At 36.0% G+C, this 27,240-nt stretch overlaps 1 long non-coding RNA gene across 12 annotated transcripts in view; it reads left to right on the top strand.

Annotated features, from left to right (window-relative positions):
* The window catches only part of LOC112678999 (uncharacterized), a 313,548-nt gene that overhangs the window by 90,961 nt on the left and 195,347 nt on the right, over positions 1–27,240 (top strand). For 11 of the 12 annotated variants that reach the window (XR_007407999.1, XR_007407997.1, XR_007407998.1 and 8 more), the window contains exons 3-4: positions 23,061–23,127; positions 25,973–26,094. This is a non-coding gene — a long non-coding RNA (uncharacterized LOC112678999). The remainder of the gene's footprint in view (positions 1–23,060; positions 23,128–25,972; positions 26,095–27,240) is intronic. The other variant, XR_007408000.1, reaches the window with a different exon arrangement.

Raw genomic sequence — 27,240 nt, 5'->3', positions numbered from 1 at the left:
AAAGCAATCTATACATTTAATGCATCTGTATCAAAATACCAACAACATTTTTCACAGAACTAGAACAAACAATTCTAAAATGTGTATGGGACCACAAAATATCCAAATAGCCAAAGAAATCTTGAAAAAGAAAAGCATAGCTGGAAGCATTACAATTCTGGACTTCAAGTTATATTACAAAGCTGTAGTAATCAAAATGGTATGGCAAAAAACAGACACATAAATCAATAAAATGGAATTGAAAATCCAGAAATAAGTGCATAATTACATAGTCAATCTTCAAAAAAGCAGGAAAGACTATCCTATGGGAAAAAGTCTCTTCAACAAATGGTTTTAGGAAAATTGGTTTGCTAAGTACAAAGAATGAAACTGGACCACTTTCTTACACCAAAAATAAACTCAATATGGATTAATGATTTAAATGTGAGGCCCCAAAACCATAAAAATCCTAGAAGAGAGCATAGGCAGTAATGTGTCTGACATCAGCCTTAACAACTTTTTTTCTAGATATGTCCCCTGAGGCAAGGGAAACAAAAGCAAAAATAAACTATTGGGATTACATCAACATAAAAAGCTTCTTCACAGGGATCCCTGGGTGGCACAGCAGTTTAGCGCCTGCCTTTGGCCCAGGGCACGATCCTGGAGACCCAGGATCGAATCCCACGTCAGGCTCCCAGTGCATGGAGCCTGCTTCTCCCTCTGCCTATGTCTCTGCCTCTGTGTGTGTGTGTGTGTGTGTGTGACTATCATAAATAAATTAAAAAAAAATAAAAAATAAATTAAAAAAAGCTTCTTCACAGCAAAGGGAGCAAACAAAACTAAAAGGCAAGGTACAGAATGGGAGAAGATATTTGCAAGTGACACATCTGATAAAGGGTTAGTATTCAAAATATATAAAGAACTTATAAAACTCAACAGCCAAAAACAAAAAATAATCCAACTAAAAATAGGCAGAAGACATAAACAGACATTTTTCTAGAGAGGACATCCAGATGGCCAACAGATACATGAAAAGTGGTCAACATCACTCATCATCAGAGAAATGCAAATCAAAACTTCAATGAAATACTACTTCACACCTGTCACAATGGCTAAAATCAAAGGCACAAGAAACAACAGGTGTTGGCAAATATGTGGGAAAAAAAAAAAAGGAAACTTCATGCACTTTTGGAGAATGAAAACTGGTGAAGCCACTCTGGAAAACAATATAGAGGTTCCTGAAGAAGTTAAAAATAGAACTATCCTACAATCAATCCAGCAGATACAATACTGGGTATTTCTCCAAAATTATACAAAAGCACTAATTCAAAGGGACACATACACCCCTATTTTTATAGCAACATTATTTACAATAGTCAAATTATGGAAGCAGCTCCAGTGTCCATCAATAGACACAATGGAATATTATTCAGCCATAAAACAGAATGAAATTTTGCTATTTGCAATGGTGTGGTTGGAGCTATAGAGTATAATGCTAAGTGAAATACTCAGAGAAATACCATATGATTTCACTCATGTGTGGAATTTAAGAAACAAACAAAGGAGAAAAAAAAAAGAGAGAGAGACAAATCAAGAAACAGACTCTTAAGTATAGGGAACACACTGATCATTATCAGAGCAAAAGGGGATAAGGGATGGTGAAATAGGTGATGGGGATTAAGGAGGGCACTTGAGATGAGCACCAGGTAATGTGTGGAAGTATTGAATCACTATATTGTACACCTGAAACTAATATAACACTGTGTTAACTATGCTGGAATTAAAAATTTTAAGAAGTCTTTAAAAATAGTGTATTTTTTTCAGGTTAATATATAGTTAGAGATTGAGATAGAGATGGAGCTAGAGATATAGAGGTAGAGAGAGATAAGAAAAACAGAGAGATTATGGAACACATTATTTGGTAAACCATTCCCTACTTATTAATATTGAGCTTTTTAAGCTTTTTTGACATTAAAAATTCACTTAAAGAAATATCCTTTTACATATCCTGTATCCTTATATATATATTTTTTTCTCTTCATAGGTTAGAGTCCCACAGTGGCATATCTGGGTTAGAGAGTATGATAGTTAAAATTTTAACTTAAGTAGTGCCAGAATTCTTTCCAGAAAAGCTGACCTGCAGTCTCACTGGTGGTGCATGAGAGGAACCATTTCACTCTTTAGCAATGAATGTAATGATTTTTCCAGTATTTGCTTACCGTAAGAGTTAAAATGGCAACAGCATTGTTTCTGATTTGTAGTCTTTAGTCGTTTGCAATTAATTGTTTCTGAACTGCCGGGATGCCTGGGTGGCTTAGTGGTTGGGTGCCTGCATTCGGCTCAGGGTGTGATCCTGGAATCCGGGATGGAGTCCCACATTGGGCTCCCTGCAAGAAGCCTGCTTCTCCCTCTGCCTGTGTCTCTGCCTCTCTTTCTGTCTCTCTGTGTCTCTCATGAATAAATAAATAAATCTTTTTAAAAAATTGTTTCTGAACTACATATTTGCACCCATTTTTACATGTAGCTTATTCTGTCCATTTAAATTTGTGAGAAATTTATATTTATTGACTTTCTCATTTGTCTAAAATTATTTATAAATATTTGAGAACTGAAGTTTTTAAACAATAAGATTTTCTATATGTCTACTTATAATTCATAGTCCTGGTATTTTTTCCTTTGTTAAATTATATTGAAAGTCATCTTCCTATGCAGTGAGCATTTATATGTGTTTGACCATTCACAATCTTACCACCTATAAACATGAAGACCCAGATATCTATTATGTGCTTGTACCAGTTTATAACAACTTTGAACAAAATTTTGATTTTCTTTCTTCTTTTGGGGGGAGGGGGCAGAGGGAGAAGGAAAGAGAATTTCAAGAAAACTTCCACACCTAGTGCAGAGGCTGACATAGGGCTCAATTTCACAACATTGAGATCGTGACCTGAGCTGGTATCAAGAGTGGGCCACTTAACCAACTGAGCCACCTTGGAGCCCCTGATTTTTTTCCTCCTTAACACCACATATAATGTATTGAAAATAGTTTTGAAGCACTAACATTATATCCAAGAAAAAATTAGTGAATGATTCATTTTCAGTTTATCTATCATGACTATTTGAACAGAAGAATATTTAACCAAGTGTACTTCCCTTTCCATTTCCACTATCATTTTATTTTAATGCTCTATGTTAATTCAAGTTCCACCCCTCCCTGTCGCATTCTTTCTTTCTTCCATCCTTTTTCCCTCACTTTCTTCTTTCTTTCTTTTAATAATGTTACTCATATTTTTAATTTTTTAAAAATATTTTATTTATCTGACAGAGAGAACACAAGGAAGCAGCGGGGCAGAGGGAGAAGGAGAACCAGGCTCCCCACTAAGCAGGGAGCTCAAGTGAGGCTCCATCCCAAGACCCTGGGATCATGACTTGAGCTAAAGCATATGCTTAACTGACTGAGCCACCCTGGAGCCCCAGCGTTGTTCTATTTAAATAGGCTACTTATTTTTTTTTTCTTTCCTTCATTTTTTCTGCCTTTAATTTTTATAATTAGCTTAATAAACATACCTTGAAAAGTAAGAGTAGCTAAGAATATATATACTTCTATTCTCATAGGAAAAAAAGAGTATTGAAAAGATGGATAAGTGACAGACTATAAAATCTCTTAAACACATTTGAGACACATAGATCAACTTGATGAAACTTCATTTCATTGTTTTCAAAATGCATGAGTTGAAGCAGGAGTATTATTTCAGAGACAAGAAATAAGATTAATGAGAGCAACAGCAATGATGAATTACATGTGCCTGTGATAAAGTCTGTTTGTGAAGAAGTCTAGATCATATCGATCTAATGAAGAAACATTTAAAAAGAATTCAAGGACCTGCTTTAAAAACGTGAATTTTTCAAAGTTTTAGTCCACAAAATTTATTTTATTTTAGAATCTCATTATTTCTAACTTACCAAAAGTTAAATTATGAAATATTGGATGCTCCTTCTCTTGACACATTTTGATGACCTTGATAGAGGAATGATATTTATTAGTATATTATTCAAAAAAGGAGAGATTTTTCACAGAGACCTTTCCATCAGATTCTTAGGTATTTATCATTATGGCAGAATGGCCCTAAAGATGTCATTATCATAGAACAAGACATTGTGGTAGACAAAAAGAAATAGAATGATATCTCAATTAAAGTCAGGGAATGAATCTGGAAAAAGTTGATCCTCTATACTATTGGCCGTCACAGCGAAGACAACAAAGCAATCAAATGACATCTATGGTGAGAAGGTAAATGGGGTAACTCTGCATTACCACATTTGCCACCCAACATATTTAAAAGAATTTAGTATCACTTGTAAAATTTTGCAGACATCTAGACAGGGGTTGTGATCCTCTATTAACTGTAATGATGCTTATTATAATGTCATTATTGTTGACATTGACTGAGCATTTACTCTGGGCCTAGCATTTAATGAATATATGAGACTTTCTAACTTTTTTTTGTACCAAGGTCACTGAACAGAATTTTCACTCAGTTTTTAAAAGGAGGAGAGGACTAGCAGAATTGATCAATTTCCATATTCTAACAGTGCCTCAGGCTCATAGGAGGACAGTATATACACTTGTGGACTTGTCTAGTGACCAAAGGCATAATTTTTGATTACTTGTGCTCCAGAAACTTGTGATGACTGGTACATCGCAGAGATTTTTTTTTGTTTTTTGGCATTGTAATAAAGATAATAATTCTCGGCAGTCTTCCTTAGTGCCATCAATGTTATATAACTTGGGCATCAAGGAAGAGAAAATGGAAAAGAAAAGCATTGAGGGGAAGGATAAGGAAGAGACTCATTTGAATTCTCTCATTTAAATTTTCTTGAAATTGCACCTGCTGTTCCACTTAGTATCAGCATGGGTGTGTCCAAAGACGTGGATACAGTGAAGTCTGAAATATATATTGCTGATGAAACCCATTAAAGGAATAGGACTGTGGTTTCAAGGACTCCTTGACCAATGATAAAGAGCTAACTGCATTGTTAGGGATAGCAAGCAAGGTGCTGCCTTTTGAGAAAACCTGGAAAAAATTGAAAAAATAATTGAAATTCATAGAGATACTTACTAATGAACAAATATTGTTCAATGTACTGTACATACAACACCAAGATAGATATCTATCTATTTATCTATCATCTATCTATCATGTATTCATCCTATCTCTTTCATGCATCTTGTCTACTTCTATCTGTAGATAAATCTATGCATCCCTTACATTCTATATGTGTCTCTCCTCCTCTCCCATACCCTCTGCCTCTCCTTCTCTCTCATCATCTCTATTTCTATCACCTCTCTCTATCTCTCTTTGGAGAGAGAATATATGGGTAATTGAAAACCCATACGCCCTTCTAACCTGGCCCTATATAGAAAATGACAACATTGTATATTTCTTAAATTTAGCCTCAATTCAGTATCTTTATGTGGCTGATAAGTTGCAACTTTTGAATATCATGAAGACAGATGACAGAGATCTATCATGTTATTTTGGAAAGAATATAACCTAAGAGGCAATGCCATAGACCTAGAATTATTATACTGTTCTGTGCAAGTGATAAGTCTCCTTCTATAATTCTAACATGTATTTGGATTTATCACAGCTCAAGGGCCCATTTTTAGACTTGAAACTGGTTCTTTCTTTTCCATTCCATATTGACTTTTATCTTAGCTTGAAGGAGAATTATAGTTTTGATGAAATATTATTACTTGCACAGTTGTAACTTATATAAATAACACCTAAACCCCCCTATGCAAAATCGTTCCCGTATTTGTGACAAGCTTAATGGCAATAGTTATTTAGCTATAGCTAAGCCCAATTTTCTATATATGGAAATATTGAGTACATGATGAGATATTATGCAAAAATCATTACAGAGTTGAAAATAAAACTTTTTTTTTTTTACTTTTTAGTTTGAAGTATTTTAGCTTACAGAGAAGTTTCAAATATGGTAGAGAGTCACTATATACTTTAAATCAACTTTCCCTAATGCTAACATCTTATGTGACCCATAGCATAATAAGCAAAATCAGGAAATTAACATTGTTGTAGTGCTATTAACTAAATACAGACCTTATTCAAATTTCACACAGTTATCATTAATATCTTTTTTTTTCTAATCCGTTATCACATCCAGGACTCCACATTTTATTTACTGTCTCCTATTCTCCTCCAATGTGTCAATTCCTCAGTGTTTCCTGCCTTTCATGACCTTGACACCTTTGAAGAGTACTGGGATATGAGGAAGGAGTGTTAAGGATAGATAGATACATAGATGCAGAGGTAGAGTATTAAATGTTGATGGCCATGTACACATGGTTAGCATATATAAATATATGTATGTATATACAACATATATGTATATCTGCATCCATATATCTATCTACCCTGAGTTAACACTCCTTCCTCATATCCCAGACCATCAGAGTTCTTTCAAGTCTTCCCCTCTTCTTTGTTTATATCATATTTCTTTACCAGTGAGATACTTGGGTCTCATCATCTACAATAAATTTGCTTATTTGTTGGATCCTACTATACACAAAATATTTTCGTAACTGATAACCCATACCCTTGTGAGGAAAGAAAATTGAATAACTAGTTTACGGTACTGACATACAGGGTTTCTTCCTCTTTCGTCTTACAGCATAGAGTCAAAACACTTTTCCCAAGTGTTTTAGTTCAATTCATTTCTTCCCAGTCTCTTTGCCATGGTTATGTGTGGTGGATGACCTAAAGTTAAGGCTCAATATTTTGTATTGCTCTGACATCTTATAAAATTGAAAAACTCGAACAGCCTAACTGTAAGTGTCCCTCCTCACTCTGTTCTCGCAGATTAGGTGCTCTGGCCAGACAACTACCTTATCAAAGGGGCAGGTGCAGTTCCTGCTTTTTCCTGAGCACTCGGTTTCAGTTGCTCACGAGGCCACAGAATTATTCGAACAAGTCAATCACAGCTTCCTGTGGGCACAGGGTACCGTATATGGATTGGTTAGCTTTACTTTTCCTATTTTTTATGGAATCAGGTTATTTTTTAAAGTTTCCTGTTTTAGTAACATCCAGATACTTTAGCACATTTTTAATGCTTGTTTGTTTGGTATTGGGAAAAGGGCTGGTGAGTCTTCCTTTTCTCAGAGGGGCCTACTTTTCCTTTTCCTTTTCCTTTTCCTTTTTTTTTTTTTTTTTTTTTTACATTTTTCCCCTTCACTACCCCAATGGCTTAAGAGTGCTTCTCTCTCCCTTTTGCCTTTTTGTTTCTCCCCTAAAAGCTATACCTTCCAAAGAAACTCCTTATTTAAATCATGCAGATGTTGTGCTCCCTTTTCTGTAGTTTATGCTCTTTTTTTTTTTAAGATTTTATTTATTCATTAAAGACACAGAGAGAGAGAGGGGCAGAGACAAGAAGGCAGAGGGAGAAGCAGGCTCCATATAGGGAGCCTGATGTGGGACTCAATCCTGGATCCCAGGATCACATCCTGCGCTGAAGGCAGATGCTCAGTCGCTGAGCCATCCAGGTGTTCCTGTAGTTCATGCTCTTAACTATCAGAAGGTTTTTCAGTATTTTCAGACTTAGTATGGGCTAGTCTTTCATGCAATAATTTGAAATCAACCTTGGTTCCCTTCTCTCATTTCCTTTTTCTGTCTTCCCTGCAGTTTTTCATGGTTTGCGTTTGCTCACCAAAAAGCCTAGAAACAGACCAAGGGTGGGGTCAGAATGTGAAAGGCCATGCACTAGGATTTGGTGATCTTTTTTCCTCTTTTTATTCATGGTTATGTTTAAGTTTTGGTATTCTCTGTGTTCAGGTTATTCTGATGGGGTAATTTTTGTGTAGCTTTGTTTTTCTCTTCTTGTATTTTTTTTGTATTTTTTATTGTTGGGAGACAGAAAGGTGCCTTCAGTCTTCAATAATGTTTTATATTGTTTCTAGAGTTATATTACTCTCTATAATTGATGTTTCCTGTGCCAACAATTTAACATTCCCATCTCTGTCAAATCATTTGGGTAGGGAAGAGTTCCTGCTGGTAAAGATTTTCCAGTGAAGTTGATTCAGAAATTGCTTAGTGTAGATATGCCTAAGGGAAAAAACAAAAAAACAAAAAAACAAAAAAAACAGTGATGTCCTGGACAGTTAATCTAAGCAGTCCTCTCTGCAAAACTTAAATATTAATCCTGCCTGATACTATTTGGAGAAGAGAAAAAGGCTAAGCAAGTGCTGACTAAAAAGAATGTCTTCTTACGCATCTATTACTTCTACTTGCGTGCTTCCTAATACTCTGTTTCATGAAGCACACAGAAATGAATATTAGAAATAAGGGTCCATGGCAGTCACTGACATGACTTGTTAACCCATGTGAGCTTGCCGTAAAATTGTTTCAGGGCAGAAATTGTTCATTTCCTGAAATCAAGGAGTCTGGTGATGATGACAGATTTCCCATTTTTAGATTTATTCAGCTCCCTGCTTGCAGTAGTGCTAGTGAATAGCTGTATTTCCTTAGATTCAGGTTTGTCCGTAAAAGGAGCTGATAAGGCCTCATTTCTCTTTGCCCTTTTGCTATGGAAGGCTGCTCTAACTTCAGCTTGTGATGCAGTAAATGTATGCATCAGTTAACAAGGATGCAAATTTAAAATGTGTATTTCAGCCTTAACCCATCAACCTCAGTAGAAATATAATTCAGCTTGAATTCCCTCCTGAAAACGATTTAAAAAATGATTTACGTGCTTCACACATTTATACGTCTGACTTAATGCAAAATACAGAACAATTTGCAGATGTACAAAATGAAACATGGAAAGCCTAAAATGCTGTTAACAATCTGGTTGAAAAGGAGCAGAAATAGGAGAGATTTGTCAAAACTGACAATTGACACTAGAAGTCAAGGATCAAGAACCATCCAAATTACATTATCTTACTAGTTTCTGCTCACAAGTAACCATAAAAAAGGGTACAGGTGAAGAATAGAAACATTTGGGTATAGCGTTAGGTGACTAACAAAAACTGGTATCACTAGTGCCCATCTTGATTATTTGATCAAAATTATGTCTAATTTCTAGATTTCAACTAAATAACACATTTAAAGAAATGTTTCTGCAATATTTTAGGTAATACAATATTTCCTAGGTATCGTATTTCAAGAAACTACAGGGAAACTCACAACCAGTTTAGTCAAAGCCTCACTAGCCAGCCATTCATCATGAGACTGTGTGAAAAAGTAAAAGAGAGAAATTTTCCTAACTGGTTCAACAAGAAGTTCATGGTTTAAGCACAAGTAGCAATTAAAATCTATGACTGACAGCCCAGGGGATCCAAATGACCAATGTACCTGTTACTTGATACTCTGAAGCTCATAAAAGTGACATAACAAAAACTTGTCATCTTAAGAATATTTTGTGAGCCAGTTGGATTTTGGAGGAATTGTAGGAAATTATAGCATAGCCTCAGGAAATGTCTTTTCTGTTCTCACACTAAGCTTTGGAGGCCAGGTTGACATCACTGAGATAGGATAACACTGAAATGGACAGTTTATATAGACTCTTCAAGAAAAATCTAGTAACATGAAAATTCTCAGTTTCATTCTGAATTTTGTTTTCCAGTTTCTGTTAGTATTTTAATAGATTTTTAAAAATATATTTTGTTTTCTTTTTTTCCTGGCACCATTTCATTTCAAGGTAAGGTGCTAGCTACTTATTTGTAGAAGGAATTGCATTTTAATTTATTTCTTGCCAGACAAACTGATAAGAAAACATGACTAAAGTGAGCACTGTTGTTTGCAAGCTTGCTTAGAGAGAATTATATATTTCACCTCTCTCATGGGTCCCCTATCACTCTCCTTCTGTGTTAAGTATATTCCTATAAAAAAGAGAATTTGATTTCATTATTTTAATATTCTATATATTTCAGCTATAATCTCCTTTAGCTTACCTTTGAAAGCTCAGTTTCTAGGTCCATGCTTAGGATATAGGAAACAATAACTTCATGTTGCATTCATGAATTTCTGAGAATTGCATTCTTTCTTTGGTGGAATAGTACAAAAAAATACAATTTCTTAGTATAAAAATGTGACACATTTTTTAAACTCCTAGAAACAGAGTAGAAAAGTGGTTTCCATGGGTTGGAGGCAGAGAATATAGGGAGAAGCTGGTGCAAGGTACAAACTTTCAGCTATAAGATTAGTAGGATCTGAGGATCTGATGTATAACATGGTAACAGTAGTGGATAGCACTGTACTGTATCATTGAAATTTTCTAAGAGAGTATAATTTAAATGTTCTCACTCCAAAACACAGGTGAATGTCTGAGGTGATGTATGTGTTAATTAACTCGATGGAGGGAATTCTACAGTGTATATCAAATCATTACATTGTGCACTTTAAATATCTTACAATTTTGTTGTACTTTGATAAGCTGGAAAAAAATTTCAAATGTGACATGTTTTTAATTAAAATGATAATGTTTTTTAAAAAATACAGTATTCTGTTTAATATACTTACTTTACCTCATTCACATTAAGACAGCTAAAAATAAGGCAAGATATTATTTTAGTGAAAAATAATAAATAGCACTTGCTTCTCTAATGCATTAGTAGCTGCTGAAAATCAAGAGATTGAGGAAGAAAACAAAATAAGATTAAAGAAAACAAATCAAAATATTTAATAAATGTGTTGAGAATGGTATTGGCAAAATTTATTAATCTCTAACTGAATAATTTGCATAAACTAATATTTGTTCTAAATACAATAAATGTAGTTTTCAGTTTACAGTCCTTGTACATATTTTGATAAATTAATTCTGAGTATTTCACTCTTTTTATAGTATTATGAATGTTAAGTTCAATATCCAGTTGTTTGTTGCTATAATAAAGAAATATGTTTTTAAAAACATGGACTTGTATTGTGTGACTTTCTTAAGCTCACATATTAATACTATGAGGGTTTTATACAATCAGGTATGTGACTAAATGTATTTTTTTCCTTTTCAATTCATTTGGCTCTTATCCTTATGTAATTGCAGTATACTGTTGTACATCTATCTTGCCTTGCTCTTGATTTTAGGGTGTATATTGGGTTAAATAGTGTCCCTCTAAAATTCATATCTACCTGGGACCTCAGATTATAACTTTTTTTTGGAAGTGAGTTCTCTGTAGTCAGGATTGAAATGAGATGTACCAGGTTAAGGTGGGCCTTAAATCAAATAATAGTGTCCTCATAGGAAACAGAAAAAGACTCACAGAGATACACACAATGGAGCAGGCATATCAGAGACTGGGGGTAAGCTGTTACAACCCAAGGAATGTCCAGAGTTATGAGAAGTTGAAAGAGGCAGGAAAGGTTTCTTCTTAGAACCTTCAGACGGAGCATGACCTTGTTCACATGTTGATTACAGGCTTCTGACTTTTAGAACTATGAGAGAATATATCTCTGTGGTTTCAAGCCACCAAGTTTATAGATATATATTACAGCTGCCTTGGGAAACTGGATAGTGGAACCATTTTGTCTTTCATCATTAAGTATGATGTATGCTATTGATTTCTCATAAATGTATGGCATGGGTGTTAAAAAGGCTATATGCCAGGGAAGAGGCAAAATGTCTTGGGCCCAATTGGGGTCAGAGATAACCCACAGAAGGGCACTTTTGGTTGAGTTAGCTAGGACAAAACAGTACTCAAACAAAGCTAATGGAAATATATTCCAGTCTTGGTCTGTTTCAAGAGAACAGAAAGGTGGTTGTTGTTTTAAGATTTATTTATTTATTTTAGAGAGAAAGAGAAATAAAGAGAAAACATGAGCAGGGGGGTGCAGCAGAAGAAGAGAGAGAGAGAGAGAGAACCTCAAGCAGACTTGCCCGCTGGGCGTAGAGCCCAACACGGCTCAAACTGACAACCCTGAGATCATGTCCTGAACGAAAACCCAGAGTCGGATGCTCAACTGACTGGGCCACCCAGGTGCCCAAACAGAAAGAATTTGTTTAAAGTATATGTCTTTTCCAACACACAATAGCCAAAACAGTCTTGAAAAGGAACATTTGGAGGACTCATATTCTTGATTGCATGACTTACTACAATGCTTTAGCAATAAAACAGGGTGGTGCTGGCTCAAGGATTGACATATAGAGCAAGTGATTAGAATTGAGAGTCCAAGAGTTATAAGATGGAGGTGGAGTAGGAGGACCCAGCTCACCTCATCCCATGAGTACAACTGGATAACTATCAAAACATCCTAAATACCCCAGAAATTTACTTGAAGATTGGAAGAACAAATCCCACAACTAGAGGTAGAGAAGAGGCCATATCAAAGAAGGCAGGAAGTTTGGAGATGTGGTTTGGGAGAGAAAACGATCAAGGCTGCTGTGGCGAGGAGGGAGCCCGGTCACAGAGAAGGGCTAACACACACAGAAGCAGATGGGGGAAAATGAAGCTCCATAGCAATTGGCTTGGAAAGTGAGAGGGGCTGAATTTTATGACTTCTGGCAACCAACAGGGCTTACCGCCTGGAGTTTTAAAGGTCACTGGGCTTGGCTGGGGTAGAGCTGGGAGGACGCTGTGCTCTCGGAGAGAGGGCAGGGAGACAATACATACACATACAGTGTGGAAGCAGATCTGAAGAGTGCCTGGAGTACACAGTAGGGTGGATATTTGCTCATCTCGGAGTGCATCCCAGAGAGACGGCATGTAAAGAGAGATCCCTCCAGGAACAGAGGAACCAACTGGCACCATTTCCCTCTAACCCCCCGCCACCCTTCAGCCTAAACACAGAGCCACCTATAGGAACCGGAGCAGTGCCAACGCTGGCTGCCTAACTTGCTTTTAGCAAGCCCTGCCCCCTGCACTCTAGTGGATCTGCCCTTCACTGTCTTGCTTGCCTCAGTCCCTGCACAGGAGGTACCCACCCCTAGAAAACAGGCCCAAATACCTTGGTCACATCATGTCTCTTGACTCAGGAGTTTTGCAAAGCCTTCATTCTGTCAGTGGTGACAGGTCTCATTTTACAAGCAGACCAGAGCACACCCAGTTAAAACATGATACATTCAGGTCAGAGACCAAATACTGCTCAAACAGGCAAAGAGAGCCTCAACAGATGATTGCACTTAAGGATAAAGTGGCCAGGACAAAACAGCAGAGCACATGCAGCACACATAGGAGACGTTTCTGGAAGTACCAGGCTCAGGGGAATAGGAGACATGACATAGCAGGGCACTATAGGACCTCTTCATAAGGCCATTACCCTCAAGACAGCAGACTTTCTTAACACAGAAACTTAGACAAAATGAGGAGACAGAGAAATTTATCCCAAATGAAAGAATGAGGCAAGAATGTGGCCAGAGATTGAAGGGAAAGAGATATAGGTAACATGCCTGATGGAGTATTTAAAGCAATGATCATAAGGATACTCATTGGACTAGAGAAAAAAGTGAAAAACATGAGTGAGACCTTTAACATGGCGATAAGGAATAACATAGAGATAAGGGGCTCAATAAATAAAATGAAAAACACACATGATGGAATGAACAGCAAGAATGAATTAATGACCCAGAAGACAAAGTAATGGAAAGTAATCAAGTTGAACAAAAGAGAAAAAAGAATGATGCAAAATAAGAATAGACTTAGGGAACTCAGTGACTCTATCACTGAGTCAGTGGTGAGCCCTGCTGACTGTCATCAAACATAATAACATTTATATTACAGGAGTCCCAGAAGAAGAGAGAGAAAAGTGGGCAGAAAATTTATTTGAAGAAATAACAGCTGAAAACTTCCCTAATCTGGGGAAAGGATCAGTTATCCAGGAGACACATAGGACCCCCAACAAAATCCACAAAAACAAATCCAAGACATATTGTAATTAAATTGGCAAAGTATAGTGACAATTTTTTTTTAATCAGTAAGATAAAAGAAGACAGTAACATATAAGAGAAATCCCATAAAGCTAGCAGGGGATTTTTCACTTCAGACTGAAAGATACCTGCAGATTGAAAGTGAGGGAATGGAGAAACATCTCTCACGCAAATAGATAGCAAAAGAAAGTCAGAATAGCAATACTTATATTGAACAAAATAGACTTTGAAACAAAGACTGTAATTAGAGATAAAGACACTATATAATAATAAAAGGGACAGTCCAACAAGAAGACATAACAATTGTAAATATTTATGCACCCAATATAGAAGCACCCAAATACATAAAACAGTTAATGACAAACATAAAAGGATGAATTGATAATAATAATATGAGTAGGAGACTTTAATACCCCTCTTATATCAATGGACAAATCATCTAAAGAAAATCAACAAGGAAATATTGATTTTGAATGACACACCGCAAAAGATGGATTTAACAGATAAATTCAGAATATCCCATCTTAAAATAGGAGAATAGGGACTCAGGGGGTAGCTCAGTGGTTGAGCGTCTGCCATTGGGTCAGGGTGTGATCCCGGGATCTGGTATTGAGTCCCACATTGGGCTTCCTGCAGGGAGCTTGCTTCTCCCTCTTCCTATGTCTCTGTCTCATTCTATGTGTCTCTCACTTATAAATAAATAAATCTTAAAAAAAATCCAGCAGAATACATATTTTTTTCAAGGGCACACAGAACATTCTCTAGAATAGATTACATATTAGGCCACAAAATAAGCATCAGCAAATTCAAGAAGATTGAAGTCATACCATGCATCTTTTCTAACCACAACACTATGAAACTAGAAGCTAACCACAAGAAAAAATCTGGAAAGTCTACAAATATGTCCAGGTTAAATAACATGTTTCTAAACAATGAATGTGTAAACCAGGAAAACAAAAGAAAAAAAGTTAAAAGTACAGAGAAACAAATGAAAATAAAAACACAATGGCCTAAAGCTTTAGGATGAGGCAAAAGCTGTTCTAAGAAGGAAATTTGTAGCGATAGAGGCCTACCTCAAGAAGCAAGAAAAATCTCAAATAAACAACCTAACCGTTCACCCATACAAGCTACAAAAAACAAGCGAAAACTAAAGCAAGAAGAAGGAAGGAAATAATAAAGATTAGAGTAGAAATAAATGGTACAGAAACTAAAAAAGCCAATAGGACAGATTAATGAAGCCAGGAGCTAGTTCTTTGAAAAAAATCATTAAAATTGATAGACCTTGAGCCAGAGTATCAAGAAAAAAAAATGAAAGGACTCAAATAAATAAAGATACCTGATAGAGGAAAAATAATGACCATAGGAAATGCAAACAACTATAAAAGAATATTATGAAAAATTATATACCAACCTACAAAAAATGAATGAATTCCTAGAAACATAAACTACCAAAACTGAAACAGGAAGAAATAGAAAATTTGAAAAGACCTATAACCAGCAAAGAAATTGAATTGGTAATCCAAAAATTGCCAACAAACAAAAACCCAGGACCAGAAGGCTTCAACAGGCAAATTGTATCAAACATTTAAAGTAGAATTAATACCTATTCTCAAACTACTCCAAAAAATAGAAAAAGAAGGAAAACTTCCAAATTCATTCTATGAGGCCAACAGTACTCTGATACCAGAACCAGATAAAGACAGCACAGAAAAAGAACTACAGGCCAACATCTCTGATGAACATAAATGTAAAAAATCCTCAATAAAAGTCAAGCAAACCAAATCCAACAATATGTTAGACAAATCATTCACCCTGATCAGGTGGGATTTATTCCTGGGTTGTAAGGTTTGTTCAACATTTGCAAATCAATGTGATACATTAAATCATTAAGAGAAAGGATAAGAACCATATGGTCATTTCAATAGATGCAGAAAAAGTAATTTCAACAGACACAGAAAAAAAAGCCTCATCCATTCATGAGAAAAACCCTTAATAAGGTAGGTTTAGAGGGAACATACCTCAACATAATAAAGGCCATATATGAAAAATCTCTAGGGATCCCTGGGTGGCGCAGCGGTTTGGCGCCTGCCTTTGGCCCAGGGCGCGATCCTGGAGACCCGGGATCTAATCCCACATCAGGCTCCCGGTGGATGGAGCCTGCTTCTCCCTGTGTCTCCGCCTCTCTCTCTGTGACTATCATAAAAAAACAAAAAAAAAAAAAAAAAAAAAAAACTTACTTAAAAGAAAAACTTACTTAAAAAAAAAAACTTACTTAAAAAAAAAAACTTAAAAAAAAAACTTAAAAATAAAACTTAAAAAAAAAAACTTCTTAAAAAAAAACTTAACTTACAAAAAAACTTACTTAAAAAAAAACTTAAAAAAAACTTTAAAAATCTCTAGCTGATACCATCCTACTGGGGGAAAACCTGAGAGCCTTTCCCCTAAGGTCAGGAACAAGACAAAGACGTCTGGTCTCACCACTTTTACTCAACATAGTACTGGAAGTCCTAGCCACAGCAATCAGATAACAAAAACAAAGAGCATCCAAATTAGTAAAGAAGAAGTAAAACTTTCACTCTTTGGCATGATACTATCTATAGAAAACCTGATAGAATCAGCCAAAAAACGGCTAGAACTAAGTGAATTCAATAAAGTTGCAGGATACAAAATCAGTGTGCAGAATTCTATCCACTAATAATGAAGCGGCAGGAAGAGAAATTAAGAAAACAGTCCTCTTTAGAATTGCACCAAAAATAAGATATCTAGGAATAAATCTAACCAAAGTGGTGAAAGACCTGTACTCTGAAAACTATAAAACGCTGATGAAAGAAACTGAAGATGACATAAAGAAATACCATGCTCATGGGTTGAAAGAACAAATATTGTGCAAATGTCTATACTACGCAAAGCAGTCTACACATTTAATGCAATCCGTATCAAAATACCAACAGCATTTTTCACAGAACTAAAACAAACCTAAAATTTGTATGGGACCACAAAAGACCCAAATAGCCAGAGAAACCTTGAAAAAGAAAAGCATAGCTGGAAGCATTACAATTCTGGATTTCAAGTTATATTACAAAGCTGTAGTAATCAAAACGGTATGGCAAAAACAGACATGGAAATCAATAAAATGGAATAGAAAATCCAGAAATAAATCCACAATTCCATGGTCAATTAATCTTCAACAAAGTGGGAAGGAGTATCCAATGGGAAAAACATCTCTTCAACAAATGGTTTTAGGAAAATTGGTCAGCTATATGCAAAGGAATGCAACTGAATCACTTTCTTTTTTAAGATTGTATTTATTTATCTATGAGAGACAGAGAGAGAGAGAGAGAGAGAAGCAGAGACACAGGCAGAGGGAGAAGCAGGCTCCATGCAGGAAGCCTGACAGGGAACTCGATGCCGGGTCTCCAGGATCAGGCCCTGGGCTGAAGGTGGCGCTAAACCGCTGAGCCACCCAGGCTGCCCCTGAATCACTTTCTTACATCGTACACCGAGAAAGACAAATACCATATGACTTCACTAATATGTGGAATTTAAGAAACAAATCAAATGAGTAAAGGGGAGAAAAAAAGGGAGAGACAAATCAAGAAACAGACTCTTAATTGTAGAGAACAAATTAGTGGTTACCAGAAGGATGATGGATGGGAGGATAGATTAAAGAGATGATGGGAATTAAGCAGTGCACTTGTCATGATAAGCACTAGGTGATGTATGAAATTGTTGAATCACCATATTTTACCCCTGAAACTAATAAAACCCCATGCTAAAAAAAAGAATTGAGAGTCAGAAAGAAATCCATACGTTTATTTTTAATTATTTTCAACAAAAGTGCTAAGATAATTCAATGGGCAGTGAGTAGTCTTTTCAACAAATGGTGGTGAAATGAGTGGAGAGCCACATGTTAAACATCGAATTTGGAAACCTCCTCATACCATGTATAAAAATTAACTCAAAATGCTTCCAAGACCTACATGTAAAAGTTAAAACTACAAAATTAAAAAAAATAACTAAATAAAACTACAAAATTATTAGAAGATGAAATACAAATGAAAATCTAAATGACCTTGGATTAGGCCATATGACCTTGAATTATTCCACTTTTTAAAAAATTTATAACGCCAAAAGTTTAAACAATAAAGAAAAATATAAATTTATCTTTATCACAATTAAGTATGTCAAAGGACACTGTTAAGGAAGTAAAAAGATGCTGAATAGGAGAAAGTATTTGTTTATGAAGATCCAATATCCAAAATAAAGAACTCTTACAACTCAAGCATTAAAAGACAGAGTGCTCAACTAAAAATTGTGCAAAGGACTTGAATAGACATTTCTCTAAAGAAAATGTACAAATGACCAACAAGCATGTGAAAACAAACTCAATATCCTTAGTTACTAGGGAAAACAATCAACCAAAATCACAAGATACAGCTTTATACCCACTCAGATGGCTACTAAGTAAAAACACAAAACAGAAAATAACAAATGTTAGCAATCATGTTTAAAAAAAAAAATCAACTCTCCTACGTTGCAGGTGGGAATGTAAAATGGTGTAGACATCGTGGAAAATAGTTTGGTAGTTCCTCAAAAAGCTTTGTATAAAATTATCACCTGACCCAGAAATTGCACTGCTAGTTGTATATCTGAGAGAATTGAAAACATGTCTACAAAAACTTGCACATGTATGCTTATAAGAACATTATTCATAATCCGCCCCCCCAAAGTGGAAACAACCCAAAGGCTCATCAGCTGATGAATGGATAAGCAATATGTGGTATATTTATACAACAGAACATTATTCAGTCATAAAAAGGAATGAAAATACTGTTATATACATTACAACTTAGATGAACCTTGAATACAGTATGCTAAACTAAACTAGCCAGACACAAAAGGCCACATATAATTCCATTTATATGAAATATCCAGAATAGGCAAATATTTTGGGATATAGGGAGGGGGAAATTGAGACTAACTGCGAGTAGGGAGAGCTTCTCTTTCTGGAGTAATGGAAATGTTCTAAAATTAGATAACAATGATGAGTGCACAACATAATGAATATACTAAAAAATCACTAAAATATTTTTAAAAATAATGTCTTCTTTGGGAATTCCTAATGGTAAATTTTAACTCAGGTGTTTTGGGATCAGAATTTATACTACCTGTATTATATTCAAAAAAAGGATAAAAATTTAATTTAAATAATGGGATAGCTTTTATTAATTTAAATAATGGGATAGCTTTTATTGGCTCTACTCTTGGATAGATAAAAATGACAAATTTTGTGTATTAATGGTAGCAAGAAAAATCAAAATCCTAGAGCTGAAAATGGCATAAAAGTCATAAAAATATCTCTATTCATATATAATGTCATCATTTTATACCTAAAGAAACCTTAGGAATTTACAGAAAAAACCTACTAGAATTAGTAAGTGAATAAAGCAAAGTAACAGAACACAGAGCAATGTAAGCATAAATAGTATTCCAGTTATTCTGGAAGCAAACATTTGGAAAGTGAAATTATATATCCCATTTATGCTAGCCTCAAAAGACATAAAACTTTTAGGAAAATAAATTTAACAATTTGCAAGATCACCACACCAGAGTAATGAAGCCTTGATCGTACATTGGAGCCCACTTTCCCAACTTCCTGTTCAATCACATCACATTGGTAACTAAAGATGAGTTATGCTAGGAGTATTTATACCATAGAAATCAGCAAATGCTGCACATGAGAGCTATGTATCCTAAACAGCTGATTTTAAACATTTATCAGCACGTTACTGAGAATACTTAAATAAATGAAGAGATATGCAATGTTCATAGGTTAAAAGAGTCAATGTTATTATTGTGTTAATCATTAATTGATTCGTAGATTTAAAACTTACCTATGTCAAAATTAAAGCAGGCTTTTTTGAGGGGCATAAAATAATAGTTGTGTTTTTTAGAAAATAGGAAATTCAAAGAACTCAACTAGCCATAACAGAATTACAAAAGAATAAAATCGACAGATTGCTAAGGGTACAAAGTGCATTATTTTTTTTTGAATGATAAATTGGTCTTAATAAAAATAAAAAATACTCTGCTTTTCAAAAGACAATGTTAAGGAAATGAAAAGATGTGTCAACATTGGGTGAAAATATGTACTATATATATCTAACAGTAAAGTAATATCAGGACTTATAAAGAACATCGTAATACAATGATGAAAAGACAAATAATGCAATAATAATAAGCAAATGATTTCAACAGGCACTTATCAAAAAAAGATAAAAACAATGTAAATATGCACAAGACAAGCTAATGTTATTGGGTATCAGAGAACCATATATTAAAATCATAATGAAAATACAATATTAAATTACTAGAATGGCTAACATAAAATGTACTGACAATATTAAGTGTTATATGGTGGAGAAGCTACGGAACTCTCAGAGATTACTTATGGGAATATAAAATGGTACAAATACTTGGGCAGGGAATTAGTTTCTCACACAGCTATTTACCTTACCTCTGACTCCACAATTCCACCCCTGGTATTTTCCCAGCAGAAATACTTATGTATCCACAAAAATATGTCCCATGGCATAGTAAAATGGAGGTGAATGTGACACCAGTAAGTTGGAAGAAATATCTAAAGATGAAAGTAACACAGAAAGACAAAAAAGAAATGCAAAAGTGAGATAAAGAAAGAGAGGAAAAGTTGGGAAGATCCAACAGATTGAAAGAGAGAAAAGCCATTTTGGAAAAAATAGCAGCTAAGATAACGCAAAACTGGTGAAAACCACCAATAATCAGATTCAAGATTTTGTGTCCTATGAAGAAAAAGAGGACCATCAGCAGACAATATTGTGAAAGGCAGGTGACCAGAAACAAAGCCTATTTAGAAGCAATCAGAGGAAATTGCTGTTTGAGAGTCACTTAACTTTTTAATATTAATGATAGCAACAAAAATGAGAAATAATCTGTTAAAGAGCTGAAAGAAGGGAAAATATATAATTTTTATAATATATTTAGACAAAATTAGAGTTTTCCACCAGAAAACTTTCACTAGAGTCATTTCTAAAGGGGGTGCTTTTGGAAAAAGATATCAGAAAGAAGGTGCAAGATTCAAGAATGAATAATAATGAATAAATATCACAATATTTATTTGATTAAATCTTAACAAACAATAATGATATAAAACAATAATATATAATTTGTGGGGTAAAAAAATATTTGACCAAAATGATGTGTACAGTGGGAGGGATTAAATGAAGTTAAAATGCTGTCAGAGGTTTGTTTTACTCAGAGAGAAAATAAAGTAAAATACTTTACTTTAGATTTTGTTGAATGTGTACCAAAATATTTAGAAAAGCCCCCAAAAGGCATTGATAGGCTAAATGACGCTAGAATAATGTGCTAAAGGAAAATATATAACTTTCAAATCAGTGATGGGAGAATGGACAAAATTTACAAAACTACCATGACCTGAGCTTTGATCTTTTCAGTCATGATAAAATATTTGATGTGTTAAATACTGTATACTCATAGAAAGCAGCTAAACCCAAAAATGCCCATATTAGGATACAGTCTATATCTATATCCAAATATGGCAGCAGGAAAAAAAAATACAGAGAGAATGGGATCCCTGGGTGGTTCAGTGGTTTAGCACCTGCTTTCAGCCCAGGGCCTGATCCTGGAGTCCCCAGATTGAGTCCCACCTCCAGCTCCCTGCGTGGAGCCTGCTTCTCCCTCTGCCTCTGTCTCTGCCTCCCTCCCTCTCTTTCTCTCTCTCTGTGTGTCTCTCATGAATAAATAAAATCTTAAAAAACAAAAAAAACAGAGAGGATATATTAGTGAAATAAAACACAATGGTATCCAGGAATAAAAAGGGGGTTGAATGGGGTTTCTGCAGATGGAAAGCCAAGGCCCAGACACAGTAACCCAAGGCAACGGCGGGCCAGTTGTTCCATGTGCCAACCTCAGCTCTCCTACCCCATCGCCCGCACAGCTCATTTCTTGCTTGTATGTGAGCTGGTGTGAAACAGAACCCACAGAGTGGGTGGGCAGAAGGAAAGATGATGAGAGGCAATCAACAGAACCGGGCTTGAACTTGAGACAATTTCAGCACCTCTGCGACCTGAAATAAAGGAGCCTTAGGTGCCAGCTGGGGCTGTGCCTTTTCATTTGCCTAGAAAAACAGACTGCTGGAAGGACCTTGCACCAGCTCTGACTAGGGCATCGTGCATTGCCCATCTTTAACCAGGCTTTCAGGGATGTGCTTTCAGCCGTTACTAACTGCTTGAAATATTTATAGCTTTACAGTGGTGTTTTATGATGTATATGCTCCCACAGGCCTTGGTGAGTAGCATGGCTTATAAATTTATTGAATTTCAAAACAGATTTATATATTTCCTTTTGGCTATGCTTTATTGGGCACTTAGTCCTAAATCGACACATAGAAGACGGTGCCCTGTCTGGAGGGTAACTTGCCAATCACTTGGCACTAACGAGGGAAGTGAGAAACAGCAAAGCATTTCAAGCTGAATGGAAATTCATCTTCGGATAAGTACTTTTTTTTTTTTTTATACGACTGAGGAGAGGAATGCTGAACGCTTGCATATGAGTAGAGTGTGCTTGTAAGTGAGACACTTGCTTAAAGCCACCTTGTAAACAGAGATGGTGACTCACAACTGACACCCAACACATGGAAAAAGAATTCAAGTCATGGACTGCTCTACAAATATACACTAGCAGGTTTGAATCAACATAGAAACTTATTAAGAGTTTTTAGGAGCGCTTGTTTGCAGCCCCTCGTACTACCCAAAATCTCTCTTACATGCATGTTTATATATACATACATATGTCTTCATATATGCTCGACACATATTCATATATATTCATTTATATATAGGGAATAATAGAGTAATAGGGAATAAAACCACCTTTGTTATTTCAGTTAATGAAAGTCCTCCTTATACTTGATATTTCGTTTCTTATAACAGAAGTATTGCTCTATCACATGTAATTTAAAAGTTATACTTTCTTCTTCAACCTGGATAATTGGAACATGAAATGGATTTCTTTTTACCTGGGTCTTTTTCTTAGGCATTTGGTTATTACTTCCTTCTAAGAAAAAATGTTCAGGGGATAGAAAATAATTACATATATTTGGTCTGAGGTCTTTGAAACTATATCTGACAAAGGCTCTTCTCCACTCACAGATGCAGACTGAATTCACTGGAATGATAACAGCATAGCTAAAGGGTTTGCAACTCAATTACCCATCAGGTAGGAGTCTCAGAGACACTAGGTTTCTTTTTTTTTTTTTTTTTTTTTTCTGGTTTCTTTCTGACATCTTCCTTCTGAGAGAGCCACCATCAATAATTTCAGTAGTTTTAAGTTTGAATGAAAAAATTTTTTTAAATGAATGAGTCAAGTCTTATGTGAAGCTCAATTATATCTTTGGAGCAAAAACCTTTATAACTCATTCATTTCTGGACAGTGGTAACATATATTTTATAAATGTATGAAAGAAAGATAGAAATCATAGTTGAAGGGAAGGTTTTCTATGGATGTAGAGTTTTAGACACAATTTTTTTCTTTTGTCCTATGAAATACTGGAAGACAGTGTCTGTTTCAGAGTTACTTTATAGTCACAGAGCGATAGTTTACTCTCAAAATCTACCAGCTGTTTATTCATTAGTATATGTATTATTTTTTTCCGGTGACCATCTGAAATAGATGTGATATTTCAATGCCTCTAGGTTTGTATGTGCATCTCTGGGCTTCGGGCTCTGATATACCTTAGTATCCCTTTGTAATTAATTGAATAGATTTCTTTTGCTGTGTGACTTTGATTGCCATGAGATCTACATTCTCAGGGACAAAGGGAAAGAGCATATCTTCACCATCGACCCTGTCTTGGCAGCTTCTCGATTGGTGTCTGGGACACATCTGATAATTGCCATCCAGCATATCGTATTACGTTTTTAACTTATGTTTTGTGGGGATTTTTTCCAGCTTTATTGAGATTTTTTTTAGCTTCATTGAGATTTAATTGACATATGAGGCATACCTTGTTTTATTGCTCTTTGCTTTATTGCAATTTGAAGATACTGCATTTTTTTTTTTTTTTTACAAATTGAAGTTTTGTGATAACCCCGTGATCAAGCGAGTCTATCAGTGCATTTTTCCCCAATAGCATTGGCTCTGTGCATGTCTGGGTCACATTTTGGTAATGCTCATGATTTTCAAACATTTTCATTATTATTATACTTTTTATGATGACTGATCCGTGATTTGATGTTACTATATAACCATTTTAGGCGGCCACGGGCTGTGCCCACGTAAGATGGCAAACATGGTAAATGTTGTATATGTTCTGACTATTCCCCTGCCTCTGTCCCTCTCCTCAGGCTCCCTATTCCCTGAGACACAATAATATTGAAATTAGGCCAATTAGTAACCCTACAATGGCTGCTAAGTGTTCAAACGAAAGAGTCACACATCTCTTCCTCTAAATCAAAAGCTAGAAATAATTAAGCTGAATGAGGAAGGCATGTTGAAAGACAACATAGGCCGAGCACTAGGCCTCTGAACCAAACAGCCAAGTAGCCTAATCCAGAGCAAGGCCCTAACTCTCTTCAATTCTAGGAAGGCTGAAAGAGGCAGGGAAGCTGCAGGAAACCGTATGAAGCCAGCAGAGGTTGGTCATGAGGTTCAAGGAAAGAAGCCATCTCTGTAACATAAAAGTACCATGTGAAGCAGCAAGTGCTAATTGAGGTAGAAGCTGCAGCAAGTTATCCAGAAGATAATTAATGAAGGTGACTACCCTCAATGGAGATAAAATGGCCTCTGTTAGAAGAAGATGACATCTAGGACTTTCATAGTGAGGGAGGAGAAGTCAGTGCCTGGCTTCAAAGGACAAGCTGATTCTCTTGTTAGGGGCTAAGGCAGCTGGTGACTTAGGTTGAAGCCAGTGCTCATTTCCCATTCTGAAAATCTACAGCCCTTAAGAATTATGCTAAATCTACTTTTTCGGTGCTCTAGAAATGGAACAACAAAGCCTGGATGAAGCACAGCTGTTTAAAACATGGTTTACTGAATACTTTCAGCCCACCGTTGGAACCTACTGCTCAGAAAAAAAAAAAAAAAAAAGATTATTTTTAAAAAGTAACTGCTCATTGTTGATGCATCTGGTAATGCAAGTGCTTTGATGGAGATGGACAATGAGATTAACGTTGCTTTCTTGCCTGCCAACGCAACATCCATCCTGAAGCCTGATCAAGTATTTTCACCTTTCAATTCTTACTATTTAAGAAACACGTTTCCTAAAGCCTTAGCTGCCATAGATTGTGATTCCTCTGATGGATCTGGGCAAAGTCAATGAAAACCTTCTGCAAAAGGTTCACCATTTCAGATACCATTAAGAACATTCATGATTCATGAGATAATGTCAAAATATCAACAAGAATAGGAGTTTGGAAGAATTTGATCCCTCATGGATAATTTTCATGGATTCAAGATTTCAGTGGAGGAAATAACTGGAGATGTGGTGAAAACAGCAAGAAGACTAGAATTAGAAGTGGAGCCTAAAAAATGTGACTGAACTAGAGTGCCTGGGTGACTCAGTTGGTTAAGCATTTGACTCTTGATTTCAGCTCAGGTCATGATTTGGGGATCATGCGAGCCCATTTTGGCCTCCTTGCTCAGTGCGGAGTCTGCTGAAGATTCTCTCTCCCTCTTCCTCTCCCCATCCTCCTCTCTTTCTCTCAGTAAATAAATAAATCTTAAAAAAAAAAAAAAAGACGTGACTGAACTGCCTCAACACCATGATAAAAATCCATGGTTGAAGAGATGCTTCCTATGGATGAGAAAAGAAAGTGGTTTCTTGAGATGGGAAAGTGCTCCTGGTGAAGATGCTGTGAAGATAATTGAAATGACAAAGGATTTGGAATAGTTCATAAACTTGGTTGATAAAGCAGCAGCAGGGTTTGAGAGGATTGCCTCCAATTTTGAAAGAAGTTCTACTGTGGGTAAAATGCTATCGAACAGCATCACGTGGTACAGAGAAATTGTTTGTGAAAGCAAGAGTCAATTGATGCGGCAAACTTTATTGTTGTTTTATTTTCAGAAATCGCCACAACCACTTCAGCCTTCAACAACTGCCACCCTGATCAGTCAACAGCCATCAACATCGAGGCAAAGACCCTCTGCAAACAAAAAGATTATGATTTACTGAAAGGCCAGATGATGGTAATAAAAAGGCCATTTTTCAGTTATAAAGTAATTTTTAATTAGGGTATCTACATTGTTTTTCAAGACATAATGTTGTTGAACACTGAACAGACTACAGTGGAAGGTAAACATAACTCTTTCATGCACTAGGAAACCAAAACTTTTGTTTGACTGCCTTTCTTTTGATATTCACTTTGTTGCCATGGTCTGGAACATGACCCATCGTATCTCTGAGGTATATCTGCAATTAACAAAAATAAGATGGAAAGAGATCATTGCAGTGAGAATGAGGTGCTGTGGATTATAGAGTGATGTCATAGCCATGGCAGATGGGCTCCTCTTCCTCTTATTTCTTTCCTGATTCCTTTTTTTTTTTAAGATTTTATTTATTTATTCATGAGAGACACACACACAGGGGGAGAGAGAGAGAGAGAGAGAGAGAGGCAGAGACACAGGCAGAGGGAGAAGCAGGCTCCATGCAGGGAGCCGGATGCGGGACTCGATCCCAGGTCTCCAGGATTACACCCTGGGCCAAAGGCGGGCACTAAACCGCTGAGCCACCCAGGGATCCCCTTTCCTGATTCCTTTTAAGGGTCTTAGTTATATGTAGAAATCATTTCTTAGGCTACTCATGTTTAGTGAACTTTAGTCTTTACCTCTGTCACCTGCACTATGTAGCCATCGAAATAGTAGCTCAAAGTCCCCAAGAGTCAATAGAAATTTTCTTGTTGAAAACTCTTTTCATGGATCATTTATCTCTGAGTATCCCTGCTTTCACATACTTTTTGCTCTCTGCAGATTCCTTCCTTTGGTGACAAGTTCACCAATATGTTTTTCAATCCAGCATTTTAGGATTTTAGTTAGGGGAGGCTTTCAGAATTCCTAGACACCCCCCTTTCAACCCCTCCTGGAAATGGAATCTGGGCTCCTTTGATGCTTCAGTCCTTGAGGGGTGATTAGTCTGGATGAAACTCTATCTTAGGACATTTCAGTAAAGTGGTTAGTAATTGGTTTCCCCAGTTAAAACACCCTAAATTTTAATCATGGCTTCACAAGTAAGCGGCTCTTGAACTTGCTGAATTATTTTCTCTCTAAGCCTCAGCCCTCATTTGTAAAGTGGAGATAATAACACTACTTTCCTCATTGGATAATTGTAAAGACGAG

Source organism: Canis lupus, chromosome 33 (genome assembly GCF_003254725.2).
Source record: "Canis lupus dingo isolate Sandy chromosome 33, ASM325472v2, whole genome shotgun sequence".
NCBI lineage: Eukaryota > Metazoa > Chordata > Mammalia > Carnivora > Canidae > Canis > Canis lupus.
This window is presented reverse-complemented; position numbering and strand designations above follow the sequence as displayed.